This window comes from Macrotis lagotis, chromosome 1 (genome assembly GCF_037893015.1).
Source record: "Macrotis lagotis isolate mMagLag1 chromosome 1, bilby.v1.9.chrom.fasta, whole genome shotgun sequence".
Classification (NCBI taxonomy): Eukaryota; Metazoa; Chordata; class Mammalia; order Peramelemorphia; family Peramelidae; genus Macrotis; species Macrotis lagotis.
In genome coordinates, this window is record NC_133658.1 from 898,736,396 (window position 1) to 898,751,112 (window position 14,717).

Genomic DNA, 14,717 nt, shown 5'->3' on the forward strand with positions numbered 1-14,717 from the left:
TCTTTGGTGCCTTTCTCAGAATGGTTATAAATGCATAAAGTAAAATACATGAGATCACAAAGGAAAACAATTATAATGAAATACAGTTATGAGGACTGAGGCTATATCCTCATATCTAGGCTTAGTATATAGTCCCAAAGTATTCCAGGAAGAGTGTCAATTACCAAAATGCCCTAAAAAAGAGAGGTAAAACAAAGGAAACTTTTTATTTATCCTTGTATTTGTGTTCATCCTATGCCTGCCATTTGATCCTTTTCTGGAATCATTTTTTTTGAGAGAGAAAATAAGTATCTCTAGGGACACATTCCAGACTTGAACCAGAGAAGGCAAGTAAAAATTATTTTGGTCTGCTGATGCTACTCTAGACATAAGAAAAATATTAACAAAAGTTTTGATAAAAATAGAAAAGTATTTTCTTCATTTGGACAGAAAATTTGGATTTTCTTCATGTTCCTTGAGGTTAGGGTCTGTTTCATTATTTTATCGTTTTATCCCTTATGCCTTACATATTTCCTTAAACATGTTGTCCTTGGTTCATGAAGAGGACCAAAATGATATCATTATAGTAGACTTAAGTTATAGTGTGTCCAAATGTGACTGATCAGATCAATATGAGCTTGGAACATTCTACCATAAATAGGTTATGTGAACATTTGGAATGAGTGCTCTAAACTTACACATTTCACCTTTTCCTTTGAGTTGTTTCAGTTCTGCCTTGCACCCTCTCTGATGAGGGCATGCTATGGTGGGCAGTCCTGTGCCAGTGTCATCCATGCTGAACAATCAATTCTAGAGTATTTAAGAGAAACCTTCAGAGTGTCCTTGTATCACTTCTTCTTGCCCCACTGAGCACTTACCTTGTATGAGTTCTCCATAAAATAGTCTTTTTGGTAAGTGTATTTCTTGAATTCTAACAACATGACCAGCCCATTGAAGCTGTACTTTCTTTTTATTTAATTTAATATTTATTTATTCTCATTTTGTACAAATAATATTTTTATACATTAATAAAATATTCTTGTTTAAGAGTAAACAAAATACCCCCTCTCCCAAAAAAATATAGACTAGCTTGAGCAATAAAGGGGAGAGAAAAAATTAAAATTAAAAAATAATAGTAATAATTGTAGGTATGACCAGGTGGAACAGTGGACAGAGCACCATCCCTGGAGCCAGGAGCTTTCTATTTGAATGTTTGACAGTTAAGCTCCAGAAAGGAACTCAATGTCTGGTACCTTCTCCTTCCAGGTGATCTTCAGAGTCTTCCTATGACCATTCAAATGGAAGTGATACAGTTTCCTGGCATGATGCTGGTAGACTCTCCAGGTTTCATCGGCAAACAGCAATGAGGTCAGCACAATGACTCTATAGGTCTTCAGTTTTGTAGTTAGTCTAATAGCTTTTCTCTCCTACATTTTCCTTTAGAGCCTCCCAAACACTGAGCTAGCTCTGGTAATGTGTGTGTTTGTCTCTTTATCAATATGTACTTTGTTGGAAAGTACACTGCCAGTGCACCACCAAACCCATATAAATCATCAACATTTCTATACATGAACAACAAAGACAAGGGCAAAAGATAAAAAGAGAAATTCCATTTAAAATAAATGTAGGCAATACTAAATACTTGGGAATCTGCCTCCTAAGACAAATCCAGAAACTGTATGTACACAATTACAAAACACTTTTCACACAAATGAAATCAATCCTAAACAGCTGGAAAAATGTCAATTATTCATGGTTTAGGTTGAGCTAATATAATAAAAATGATAATTCCATCCAAATTAAATTGCTTATTTTGTTCCATTTTACTGAGTAAGGAAAAATAGTAACAAAATTCATCTGGAGCAAGAAAAGGTCAAGAATATATAAAGGAAAATGTAAAGGAAGATAATCTTGCTCTCCCAGATCTAAAACTATACCATAAAGCAGCAGTCATCAAAACCGCCTAGTACTGATTAAGAAACAGAGTAATGACCTAGTGGATTAGGATAGGTACAAAGGAAACAGTAATAAATGACTATAGTAAATCTGTTATTTGATAAACCCAAAGATACTAGCTTCTGGGATAAGAACTCTCTATTTGACAAAAATTGTTGGGAAAATTGGAAAACAGCATAACAAAAACTAGACATAGACTCACATCTCATACCCTATACCAAAATAAGGTCAAAATGGATACAGGATTTAGACATAATGGTATCACACATAGACCAATTAACAGATCAAGAAACACTCTGTCAAATCTATGGAAAGGGGAGAAATTTATGACCAAATAGGAATGATTTTGACTATAAAAAGGTTTTGTACCAATAAAAAAACCAATGCTGCCAAAATTAGAAGGAAAACAGAAAGCTGGGAAACAATTTTTACAGCTAGGGCTTCTGATAGAGGTTTCATTTCTAAAATATATAGAGAATTCCATCAAATTTCTAATGTTACAAGTCATTTCCCAATTGATAAATGGTCAAAAGAAATGAACAGATGATTTTCAAGTGAAGAAATTAAAGTTGTGTATATAATTATATGGAAAAATGCTCCAAATCATTACTTATTAGAGAGATGCAAATTATAACAGCTATGAGGTTCCACCCCATACCTATCAGATTGGCCAAGATGACAAAAAGGGAAATGATCAATGTTGGAGAGCTTGTGGAAAGTTTGGGACATTAATGCCATATTGGTGGAATTGCAAACTGATATAACTGTCCTGGAGAGCAATATGGAGCAATGCCCAAAGAGCAACAAAACTGATCATTCCCTTTGAACCAGTAATACTAGACCTATATCCAAGAGAAATCATAAAAAAATGGGAAGAGTCCCACATGTTCCAAAATATTCTTAGTAACTTTCTCTGTGGTGTAAAAGAATTGGAAATTGAATGATCAAGTATATGAATGTTAAAGAGTAGTATTGTTCTATAAGAAATCATAAATGAATGATTGGACTCTAGAGAAGCATGGAAAGAATTATAGGAACTGATACTGAGCAAATGGAGCAGAACCAAGAGAATATTGTACACATTAACAACAACATTGTGAGTTGATCAACTTTGATAGATGTAGCTCAGCAGTTCAGAGAGTGAGGGCAATCTTGAGAGGCTTGTTATGGACAATGCTATTCACATTCAGATGAAGAAAAGCCAAAAAACCCAAAACAAACAAAAAAACTAAGTATATAAACTGAATGAACAATATACTTACTTTTAAAAAATTTCTCATATGATTTTTCTTCCTATCTCATGTTTATTTTCTTTCCTCTTAATTCTAATTTCTCATTCAGAAAATGACTAATCTAAAAATGTGGGGGAGGGTGGAAGGAAATTGTGAAACATATAAATGTGAATATACATGTGGATGAATATTGAAAAACTTTCATAACATGTAATTAGAAAAATAAAATAAAATATCAATCAAAAAAAAAGAAAGCAAGGTAGGTGCTTCTCCATTTGCTATGACCAATAGTTCCATATTTGGATGGTGTGATGTTGGCTGATAGAGTATTGTGCTTCCTTGATGTTAATTATTAATCCAAAATTAGCACAAGCAGCAAAGAGTGGATCCATACCTTATTACATCTCAGCTTCAGAGACAGCATTGAATGAACAATCATCTGCAAACAGAAGATCATGCACCAATGCTCCTTTCACTTTGGTCTTGGTTTGTAGCTTTTTCAAGTTGAAGAATTTACCATCAGTGTCTCAGCTGACCTTGATATTGTGTTCATCCACAGTGAAGACATTTGATAATATGACTGAAAACATCATGCATGGAAGCAAGGACACAACCTTGTTTCACTCCAGTGGTGACTGGGAAAGGCCAAAAGCTTTATTCATTATCCAGAACCTGGGCAAATATATACCATCATGAAATTGATGTACAATATTGATGAACTTCTCTGGGCAACCAGATTTTCACATAATTTTTCATAAATCTTCATGACTATAACAACGACATTGATCAGATCTCCAAACATTGTACACAGATCTCTGTTCTGTTTTTGGCCTTTCCCCTGAAGTTGTTGGGAATCAAACATCATATCAACCATTCTTCCGTCCTTTCTGAAGTCACAATGGCTCTCAGATAAATGACCATCTTCCAGCAAAGGATAAGCCTAATAAGGAGAACTCTGGCAAGAATCTTGCCAAAAATGATTAAAGTCCCTGTGATTGTTACAAGGCAATTTATTCCCTTTACTATTGTAGAGATGGACAGTAGAGGCCTTCTTGAACTCCTGGAGAATAATCTCCTGCCATATAACCCGGAAAATTTTAGTCACTTTTTATATGAGCAAAGAATCCCACACCCCTCTTGTAAATCTCATCTAGTATAGAATCAGCAGTAAGTACTTATCATATGAAAGGAGCCTAATGATCTTCACATCCTCTTCTTCAATTGGAACTTCAACTAGGAAGGGATTAACTTAAACCTGAGGCAAAGGGGCCTTGGCTTCAGCTTTGATTGAATACTGTCTGTTGTGAACAGTATGAATTTCCTTAGTATCATGTCTCTTTCATTAACCAACATGACTCCATCATCACTAAGAAGTTGAGTTGTATCAGGGACCTTTGGTCCCCACTTCTGGTAATCATAAAAGTGCTTTGGATAGTTGCTATTTGCATAAAACTGAATGCCCTATGCTTTCTTACTGAGTCAAGAATCCTGCTTTTCTATAAACTTCTCTTGCACTTTATTTTTGATGAAATTAAAAACTTGCCTTCTTAGAAGTGAATGAATTTTCCCACTCATATTTCCTGTGTTCTCTTTTTTTTTTATTTAGCAGCTTCTATATTTCCCAATCATTTTCATGAAATCAGTCTGATGTTTGCAGGTATTCTGATCCAGATGAGCAAATGGTGCTGTTCACCAAAACTCTAAAAGTTGCCCACTCCTTTCCTGTTCCACTGATGCCAACTGCATGTTGGCTCTCCTTTCCCTCTAAGTTAGCAACAAACTCTTCCAGCTCAGAAAAGCACTCTAGTCTCTTGACATTAATTCTTCTGCTCATCCATCTTTTGTGTCCATTGGACACAAGGGAAGAAATTAAAGCTATATATAATTAGATGAAAAAATGCTCCAGGGCTTCAATTGATTGTAAATCTTAAACTTGGAGAAGGTAAGTCTATGATCACTCCAGCACTCTGCTCCACACATTGTCTTTACCAATCTCACAGCTCTTCTTCTTATAATCACATGATTTATTAAATGCCAAAGTTTCCGGGTGGCTAGGTGGTGCAGTGGATAGAGCACCAGCCCTGGAGTCAGGAGTACCTGAGTTTAAACCTGGATTACCTAGCTGTGTGGCCTTGGGCAAGCCACTTAACCCCATTGCCTTGCAAAAACTAAAAAAAAAGCCAAAGTTTGCTTAGAGGGTGCATCCATGAAGTTATATTGTATCTGCATAAACAGAAGACACTGATAGTTATGAGAAAGTCATGAGATGTACAAGTCTTCAGCAGTAAGTGACCACTGATATTGCCATTTCCAACTTCATTCCACCCAAGGATTTCATGCCATGTCTGGGTACTCTGAGCCTACTCTAGCATTAATTCATCTAGAATTATAATCTTGACCTCTTTTGGCACATTGATGATAAGGGTCTCTAGGTCTTCATAAATTTTTTTTTTACTTTGTTGGGCTTCAGAATGGTGGGAGCATAGACACTAAAAGTGACAATTGCATTGTCATGAGCCTGTCATTCACTTCTTTTGGTAGGCATTCTAGCTTGTTGACTAGATTAGTTTTGATTGCAAAACCTACCCCAGCTTCACAGCACTCCCCTTCACCATGGCCATTCCAGAAAAATGTGTATTCATTTCTTACTTCAGTAAGCTGGAGTTCATTTTCCAGCCTTGTTTCATTCAGGGCTGCTATTTGCATGTGATACCTTGTTCATTGTTTGTGTTCACATTCTGTGTCCATTGATGGTGAATGGAATCATCTTTTCAGAAGTTTTGTACATTTTCTTTATGTATGTTTCAACCACATGGTAGAATCCCTGTCTGCCATGATAATAAAACCAAGGTTGGGTAGGCAGATAACTTTTAGGGCACCTTTTATAGCTCCTTTTTCATACCAGGAGGTGAGTAGTATGATCCTTAAAAAGCTACTGGGGAGGGGTGGTGTGGAGCCAAGATGGCAGTGTGAAGGTAGCATTTCCCAGGAACTCCTTACCCTACAAACTCCAAAAAACAAATGGTGACTCTAGAAAAAATTTAGAGGGGCAGAACCAGACTGAGTGGTACATTTTCCCAGTCCAAGATAACTTAGAAGTTCCACAGGAAAGGTGTTTCACCAGGACCAGGGGTTGGAAAAAAGTCACAGTGCAACATAGCCCAGCCCAGCCCAGCCCAGCCCAGCCCAGCCCAGAGATCATTGGTAACAGCTTGAAGGGGAGGGGAGATAACTCTGCTATACCAGAATGAGCGTGAAGTGAGGAGTACCAGCTGAAGAATCTGCAGTGAGAATCTGGAGAAAGCAGCCTGCACACCCAGAGACGGTAAGAGAAGTCTGCAGAAATTTCTCTGCTCTCCCTCGCAGTAGGATTCGGCTGTGAGTCTATACTTAGATCCAGGTTGCAGTTTGGGCTTCCATACTAAGCAACCAAGCTGGATCCTTCTTTATAGCCTCAGGGCAGAGGGAAGTATGGGGGGCCAGTTACATATCAAAGCACAGGCAAGAGAACATAAGACCTTGGAGGAATAAAGGTCCCAGTTGGGTGTCCTCAAAAAAAAAAAAAACCCCAAACCTTGGAAGTGCTGTAAATTAGTCTCGGGCTGAGGAAATGAGTAAACAACAGGAAAAGAAGAATCTGACCAGAGAGAATTACTTTAATCCCATGGAAGATCAAAACACATACTCAGATGATGACAAAATCAAAGCTTCCATATCCAAAACCTCCAAGAGAAATAGAAAATGGGCTCAGAGTATGGATGAGCTCAGAAAAGACTTTGAAAAGCAATTAAGGGAGGTGTAGGAAAAATTGGGAGGATAAATGAGAGTGATGCAGAAAAATCATGAAAACCAAATCAAAAGCTTGGAGAAAAATATACCAAAAAATGCTGAAGAAAATAATATGTTAAAAATCAGTTTAGGGGGCGGCTAAGTGGCGTAGTGGATAAAGCACCAGCTCTGGAGTCAGGAGTACCTGGGTTCAAATCCAGTCTCAGACACTTAATAATTACCTAGCTGTGTGGCCTTGGGCAAGCCACTTAACCCCGTTTGCCTTGCAAAAACCTAAAAAAAAAAATCAGTTTAGGCCTAATGGAAAAAAGCAAAACAAAAGACAAATGAGGAGAAGAATGCCTTAAAAAGCAGAATTGGCCAGCTGGAAAAGGAGATAAAAAAAGCTCTCCGAAGAAAATCACTTCTTCAAATGCAGAATGGAACTAAATGAAGTTGTTGACTTTGCAAGAAATCAGGAAGAAATAAAACTCTTCCCAAAAAGCCAAAAATTAGAAGAAAATGTGAAATATCTCATTGGAAAAACAACTGACCTCAAAAACAGATCCAGAAGAAATAATTTAAAAATTATTGGACTATCTGAAAGCCTTGATCAGGAGAAGAGCCTAGACTTCATTTTTTTAAAGAAAGAATACAACAAAATTGCCCTCAGATCCTAGAAGCAGAAGGTAAAATAGAAATTGAGAGAATTCACTGGTCATCTCCTGAAAGAGATCCCAAAAGAAAAACTTCCAGGAATATTATAGCCAAATTCCAAAACTTCCAAATCAAAGAGAAAATTCTAAAAGCTGCCAGAAGCAAACAATTCAACTGCTGAGGCTCCATAGTCAGGATTACATAGGATCTGGCAGCATCTACATTAAGGGCTCATAGGGACTGGAATATGATATTCTGGAAGGCAAAAGATCTTGCTTTACAACTGAGAATCAACTACTCAGCAAAACTGAACATCCTTTTTGAGGGGAAAAGATGAACTTTCAATGAAACAGGGAACTTTCAAACTTTCCTATTGATACAACCAGAGCTGAACAGAAAGTCTGGTCTCCAAGTACAGGACTCTGGTGAACCATAGACAGAATGGAAGAGAAGGGCTAACTATGAGGAACTTAATGATGTTGAACTGTTTGTATTCCTGCATGGGAAGAAGATACTGTTAATTCACATGTACTTTCTCACTTATAAGAGCAACATGTTAGAAGGAGCATATATAGACAGGACATAGGAAGGAACGGAATATGATGGTATAATATAGTAAAAAGATGGAGTCAATGGGTGATAAAGAAAAGTACTGAAAGGAAGGAAAAGGAGATGGAGAAGGTAAGAAATTTCATATGAGAGTTAAGAAAAAGCTTTTTCAATAGAGTAGAAAGGGAGAAGATAAGGGGGAATGAGTGAGCCTTCATTCTCATCAGAAATGGCTCAGAGAGGAAATAACATACACACTTAATAGGGTGAGGAAATCTATCTTACCCTGGAGAAAAATGAGAAGAAAGGGATGGGATAAGGGGGAATGGGGGGAGGGAAGGGGGGAAATAGGTGATAGAAGAGAGGGAAGATCGAGGGAGAGGGTACTCAGATGCAACACACTTTTGGGCAAGGCCAGGATGAAAGGAGAGAGAGAATAGAATAAATGAGAGTAGGGAGGAATAGAGTGGAGATAAATACAGCTAGTAATAGCAACCATGTGAAAAATATTGAAGCAACTTCTCTGGTGGACTTATGATAAAGAAAGCAACTCACCCCAGAGACAGAGACATTGGAATCTGAACTCAGACTGAAGTATGCTTTTTTTTTCCCTCTCTCTCTATTGAGGTTTCTCATCTTCTTGGGGGGCGGGGGTATGTTTACTCTTATAACACATTCAAATTACATCAATGTATGGCATGGAAACAATGTAGAGACTGTCAGACAGCCTTCTGTGGGGGGGCAGGGAAGGGGGGGGGAAATTGTAAAATTCAAAACTTTACCAAAAATGATAGGTACATATTGCTATTGTATATAATTGGCAAACAAATAAAATGTTAAAAGAAAAAAAAAGCTACCCAGGGGGCTGCCGAATCCCACTATTGTTTCCGCTGAGAAGACCCTATGGTCTGGGCTACTTGTATACAGAGTTGTGATTCCAGTTCCAGAGTATCTGCACCTGCTACTTTATCATTTGCCTGTCACCATAGGACTTTTAGGTAAGTAAAAATGGTAAAATGGTATATAGTAGGGGGCGGCTAGGTGGTGCAGTGGATAAAGCACCAGCCCTAGAATAAGGAGTACCTGGGTTCATATCTGGTCTCAGACACTTAATAATTATCTAGCTGTGTGGCCTTGGACAAGCCACTTAGCCCCATTTGCCTTGCCAAAAACCTAAAAAAAAACCCTCTGAGGACAGAAAATGGTATATAGTTGATGTCTTTTGATTCATGTGTAAATTGGATTTGTGAGACAGAATTGCATAAAATGGTCAGGCTCACTCTTTCATTTCACTTCTATTCAGTCCAAGACAGAGTCAAGACAACTGTTGATGGTTCCAATTGTGGTGGATGACCTTGTTGTCTTTAATGTCTAACCAAGCTCTAAGTGTTCCACAATACCTGCTTCAGTTGTCATGACCATTGGGACAAATGGTTGTGATCCATCCATTCCACTGGGGAAGTCTTCGTGTGCTTGGGGTAGCTATCCCTCTCACTCACCAATGGACTTGCATTGAATATCTTTAACCTGGTCTAGCCCGTCTCCCAAAATAGTTTATTGGGGTATGGTCACTATGCATACTACAGTTGCTTTGAGTTACAGGTGAGAGTTGAGTGGATCAGGCGGCCATAAAAGATGGATGAGCAACTCTGAAAAGCACTTGACAATCATTTCATGGGAGGTGCTAGATTTCCCTGAACACACCCTATACTTGGTCCAGTGTAATGGAAAGAGTCCTGAAGTTGGAATCAAAAGATTTCATTCAGTTCTAGTTTTTAAAAAAAATCATTTAAAATATTTAAGCCTCAGGTTTCTCATTTGTAAATTGAGGGGGCTGGATCTGATGATGTCTATCAGTCTTTCTAGTTGCTCTGACTATAATACCCTGCATTTTTAGATTTTTTTTCTGATCCAGATGAGCATTTCTTCTCTGACTCTTTGAGTGGTCCTTCTTTTCCCACAAACCTTCCAAATTCTTTTCACTCTTTCCCTAGATTGCCTCATCTCCTCCTGCTAGTTTTTCCTATTTGTCTCAGCTCATAACTATTACATTTCTGTCTACTTTCCCAGAACCATCCAAAGTTCTAGTCTAGCATTTCATGTGAGATGTCTCCATGTGAGTGTTCTAATAACTCGAGGTAAGATATCTTTCCTTCCGCCTCTCTCTTCTTATTTCCCCCCATCAAAGCAAAGCAAAGCAAAGCAAAGCAAAGCAGCTTCTTAATTTTTGAGTTCTCTTGTGCAGTGTTTTGGAGAGGATACTGTGACAGATGACAAACTCCAAGAGATAGTTTCTGGCTAATTAATAGTAATCAATTTACTAATTAGGCTAGCTGACAATAAATTGATGGTCAGTGGTTTCACTTGGTAACCAAATGGAGACCCTGAATTCCTTAAATATCTTTGTAAAAGGGAATGCCCCTGCACATCAGTCCTGATTGGTGGATATTTAATGATGAAATGGGGCGGAAGTGTTCTTTTCCTTTTGCTGAAAATGTGACTTGATCATGAGACTCTGTCACCTCCAGAATCACCTTCAGCAATCTAATCAGGGGAATTGATCTTCATTCATATCACTTTGGTTGGTTTTGTTCTTTAGGAACTGGGTCACTCTAAACTCCAATGAAGAAGCAAAAGGACCTTTTACAATTTTATATAATAAAAGATTATCTCTTTAAAAAATCCATATATTGTAGCAAAGAACAGGAAACAAAATAGATGCCCATTGATTAGGGGAAAGTCAAAAAATAGTGGTACAGAAAAGCAGGGAAACATTTACCACAAACTGATTTAGTAAGTCAAGTCTAGAAGACTCAATGGAAACAACAATGGAGGTGGAAACAATCACCACAAAAGGATTAAAACAACTTTGTGAAAGTTTTAGGAACAATCCAAGTCATAAAAAAAGACATGAGGAGACAGTTTTCTGACCTTGGTAGAGGCTTGGTAGAGGTGGGGGTCTATAGGTCTGAAATTGTTTATAGTATTAGATTTTTTTTTAATAAATGTGTTCATCAATTTTGTTGGATTAAAAAATATTCTTTACTCTAAGGGTTGACTCTAAAGGAGGTTATAAGCCAAAATCTTGATTATGTAAAAAAGATACTACAAAATATATTATCACTGAAATGATGTCTACCAAAATATGATTACGATTATAGAGACTGCCTCCATGTTTGAGGCACAGCAATCTTAGAATATACTGCATGTATGTTTGGAGGAAAACTGGAGATGACTGGAGTTACTGGCCCCCATTATGCAGAGGTCAAATTTGAACTCAGATCCTCCTGATTCCAGGGCCAATGCTCTATCCACTACAATGCCACCTAACTGCTCTTGATGGGGGATCTTGCAGTACAAAAAATATGGACTGCCACTGGATCACAGAATGTGTGGAAGAGAGCAAACCCAAACCTTATCCTGAGAAAGTCAGAGAGGGAAAAATTTGGTTTGGGGACCATCAGAAAAGGCTTCATGGTAGGAAATCTGGAGATGAGGGTCAAAGAAGAAGGAGCATTGGTTTCTGGAGATGTCTTGGGCAAAGGCAGGGAGATGGGAAAGAGGAAGATGAGGATGGCAGCAGAATGTAATTTGGTCCAGTAAGGCTAGAGCAAAGAATATGGAGATGGAGAGGAATATAAGTTAAGTCTAGAAAGGTACATTGTGGATGGCCTTGAAAATCAGGTTCTGTTTGGATTTTTTCTTTTTGTCTCCTTTGCAATAGGGAGTTAGTAACAATTCTTTATCAGGGAAGGGGAGGATGGTCACAACTATTCCATGAGATTACCCAAGAGGTGAGTGTAAGATGGATCAGACAGGAAAGATATGGTGAGTAGGGAGAAGAGCTTAGGGGGTAGGAATGACAATCTTTACAAAAGGGAATGGGGACCTAAGTTGAAGGGGAGGAGGTATTATAGGGAGTGAAGAAAGACAGCTATAAGAGGTCATAAGGAGAAAGACTTCCCTATATAAGCATAGATAAGCAGTGGTTCAGAGGTCATGGGGATGCCTGAACCAGCCACTTCCTTCACCCTACATCCTGCCCATACCATTTCATCTTCCACTCAGCTGTCAAATCAATCTTTCTAAAACTCATATCTGATTGTGTCACTCCCCTCTATTTGATAAACTCCAGTGGTTCCCTATTAACTCCAGAATCAGTATATATTCCTCTATTTGTCTTTCAAAGCCCTTTACAACCTGACCTTTTCCTACTTGTGCAGTCTCTTATACCTTGCTCTCTTCCACACATTCTGTGTTCCAGAGGAAGTCCATATTTTTTGTACTGCAAGATGCCCCATTAGGACCAACTAGGTGGCATTATAGTGGATAGAGCACTGGTCTTGGAATCAGGAGGATCTGAGTTCAAATGTGACCGCACACACTAGCTGTGTGACCCTGGTCAAGTCACCTAACCCCAAATTGTCTCAAAAAAAAGGCACTCCATCTCCTTATTCTTTGCCTGTTTCTCATGATTGGACCTGTCTCTCCTTCCTCTTCTCCATTTCCTGACTTCCCCAGCTTCCTTGAAATCTCACCTAATATCCTAACTGCTGCCAGGAACCTTTCTGCATATTCCTTAATCTTGGTGTCTTCCCTCTGAATCTACCTTTAATTTATCCTGTATATATATATATATATATATATATATATATATATATATATATATATATATATATATATATATGTATGTATTGTCCATCATCTTTGACAGTTATCTGTTCCATTAGACTATGAGCTCATTGAGAGTAAGGGCTGGGTTCTTTTTTGCCCTTAGCATGGCATATGATTAATAAATGTTTATTTAACTCTACAGTCCTGGGGAAGTGCTCTTAGGATGACTGGACTGGAGGCTCCTTGACCTTTCTCTAAAAGATGTAGATCTCCTTTTCTCCCTCACCCTCATTTCAACCCAAACTTTATTCCCAAGGCATTCTATCTTGAAAGGCATTCCAGGTCTTCTGCAGTCTGATACTGCCCCACTTTTAAATCATTTAACAAACATTTATCAGTAAGACCTAAATTTTCATCATTCAATCAATAAACATTTATTAAGTGTCTACTATGGATCTAGAATTTGGTTCTTGCTTGAGACATTTATAAGTCCTGTGACCATGGGCAAATCACTTAACTCCTCATCCTCAGTCTTCTCATTTGTAAAATGGGAGTTATGATTACACTTATGTCCCCAGGGTTGCCATAAGGACCAAATGAGATAAACTTTAAAGTGCTCTATAAATATTTTCTATTCTTATTGTTGCTGTTGTTGCTATGTGTGCTAAGTCCTGGAGATGTAAAGATAAAAGAACCTTTTACTCTAGTGGGGAGCGACTTCTACAGGTAACAGATACAATCAGGGGAACTGGAGGCCCCATTCGACCTCTCCAGTCATCTACTTTCCTCTCCTTCATACATTCTATGGTACAGTCAGATTGTGAAGAGTGTTAAAGGTCAGCTAAAAGAGTTTATGTTGGCTCCTAGAGCTAAAAGGGAGTGACTTGGACCATCCTGGACTTTTGGAAGATCCCTTTGGTATCTGAACCAAGAATGGGAGGGGAAAGAGACTTGAAGCAGGGGGATTCTTCCCTCCTATCCCACCCCAGCTATTTCCACAGGCCAAGGTGGGAGAGGATGAACACTTGCATCAGTGGGATGACTGTGAGAATACCAGGAAGGAGGATTTGAGAGATGAAGAGATGGAAATGACAATGAGTTGACATCTAATTGGATAGGATAGAAGGTGAAGGAGAGTGAGTTGTTGAGGGTGACACAAGTGAGTGTGGGTGTGGGGAAGAATGATGGAACCCTCTACCAATAAGTGATTGCAGAGACCAGTGAAGGAGTGACTGAGTTTTGTTTGAGACATGTTGAGCTTGAGAAAATGTCCAATAGACAGTTAACCATGTGGGTCTGAAGCTCAGGATTAGAAACTGACTGTATTATCTGGGAATCATTTACAGAGAGCAGATCATTAAACCCATGAGAGCTCCTGAAGTCATTTGGTGAGAGATTATAGAGGGAAGAGAACATGGATCAAGAGAGGGTCTCAACTGTGGACTGAAATATGGTCACCATGGAGCCTATACAAAGGAGCCTAGCACAGAGCAGGAGCTTGTACATAGATTCTTCAGGTACACTTCAAGGTCTGTGAGGTAGCAATTGTCTCAGTTTGGACTTCCTGTCCCCAGTCCATCAATAAGCAACTATTAAACACCTAGTATGTTCAGGAGATAGAGAGGCAAAGGGACAGTGCCTATGCTCGAGGAGCTCACAGTCTAATGGAGAGACAGCCCACAAAAAACTTTATAACCAAATTGGAGGCAGAGCAGCAGTGAGGAAGGGGAGGTCAGGGGAGGCTTCTTGGAAGTGGTGGGACTTGAAGGAAGGCAAGAGACAGAGATAAGGAGGAGCATTCCTGGTTGGAGGTACAGCCATAGAAAATGCTCAGAATCTGGAGATGGGGGGTCTTCAGCCAGACACAGGAAGGAAGGAAGTTAACCTTAGTGGTTCGGGGTGGGGGGTGGGGGCTTCTTCCGTATCTTAAGGTGCCTATAAATACATAAGAGGACTCCAAGC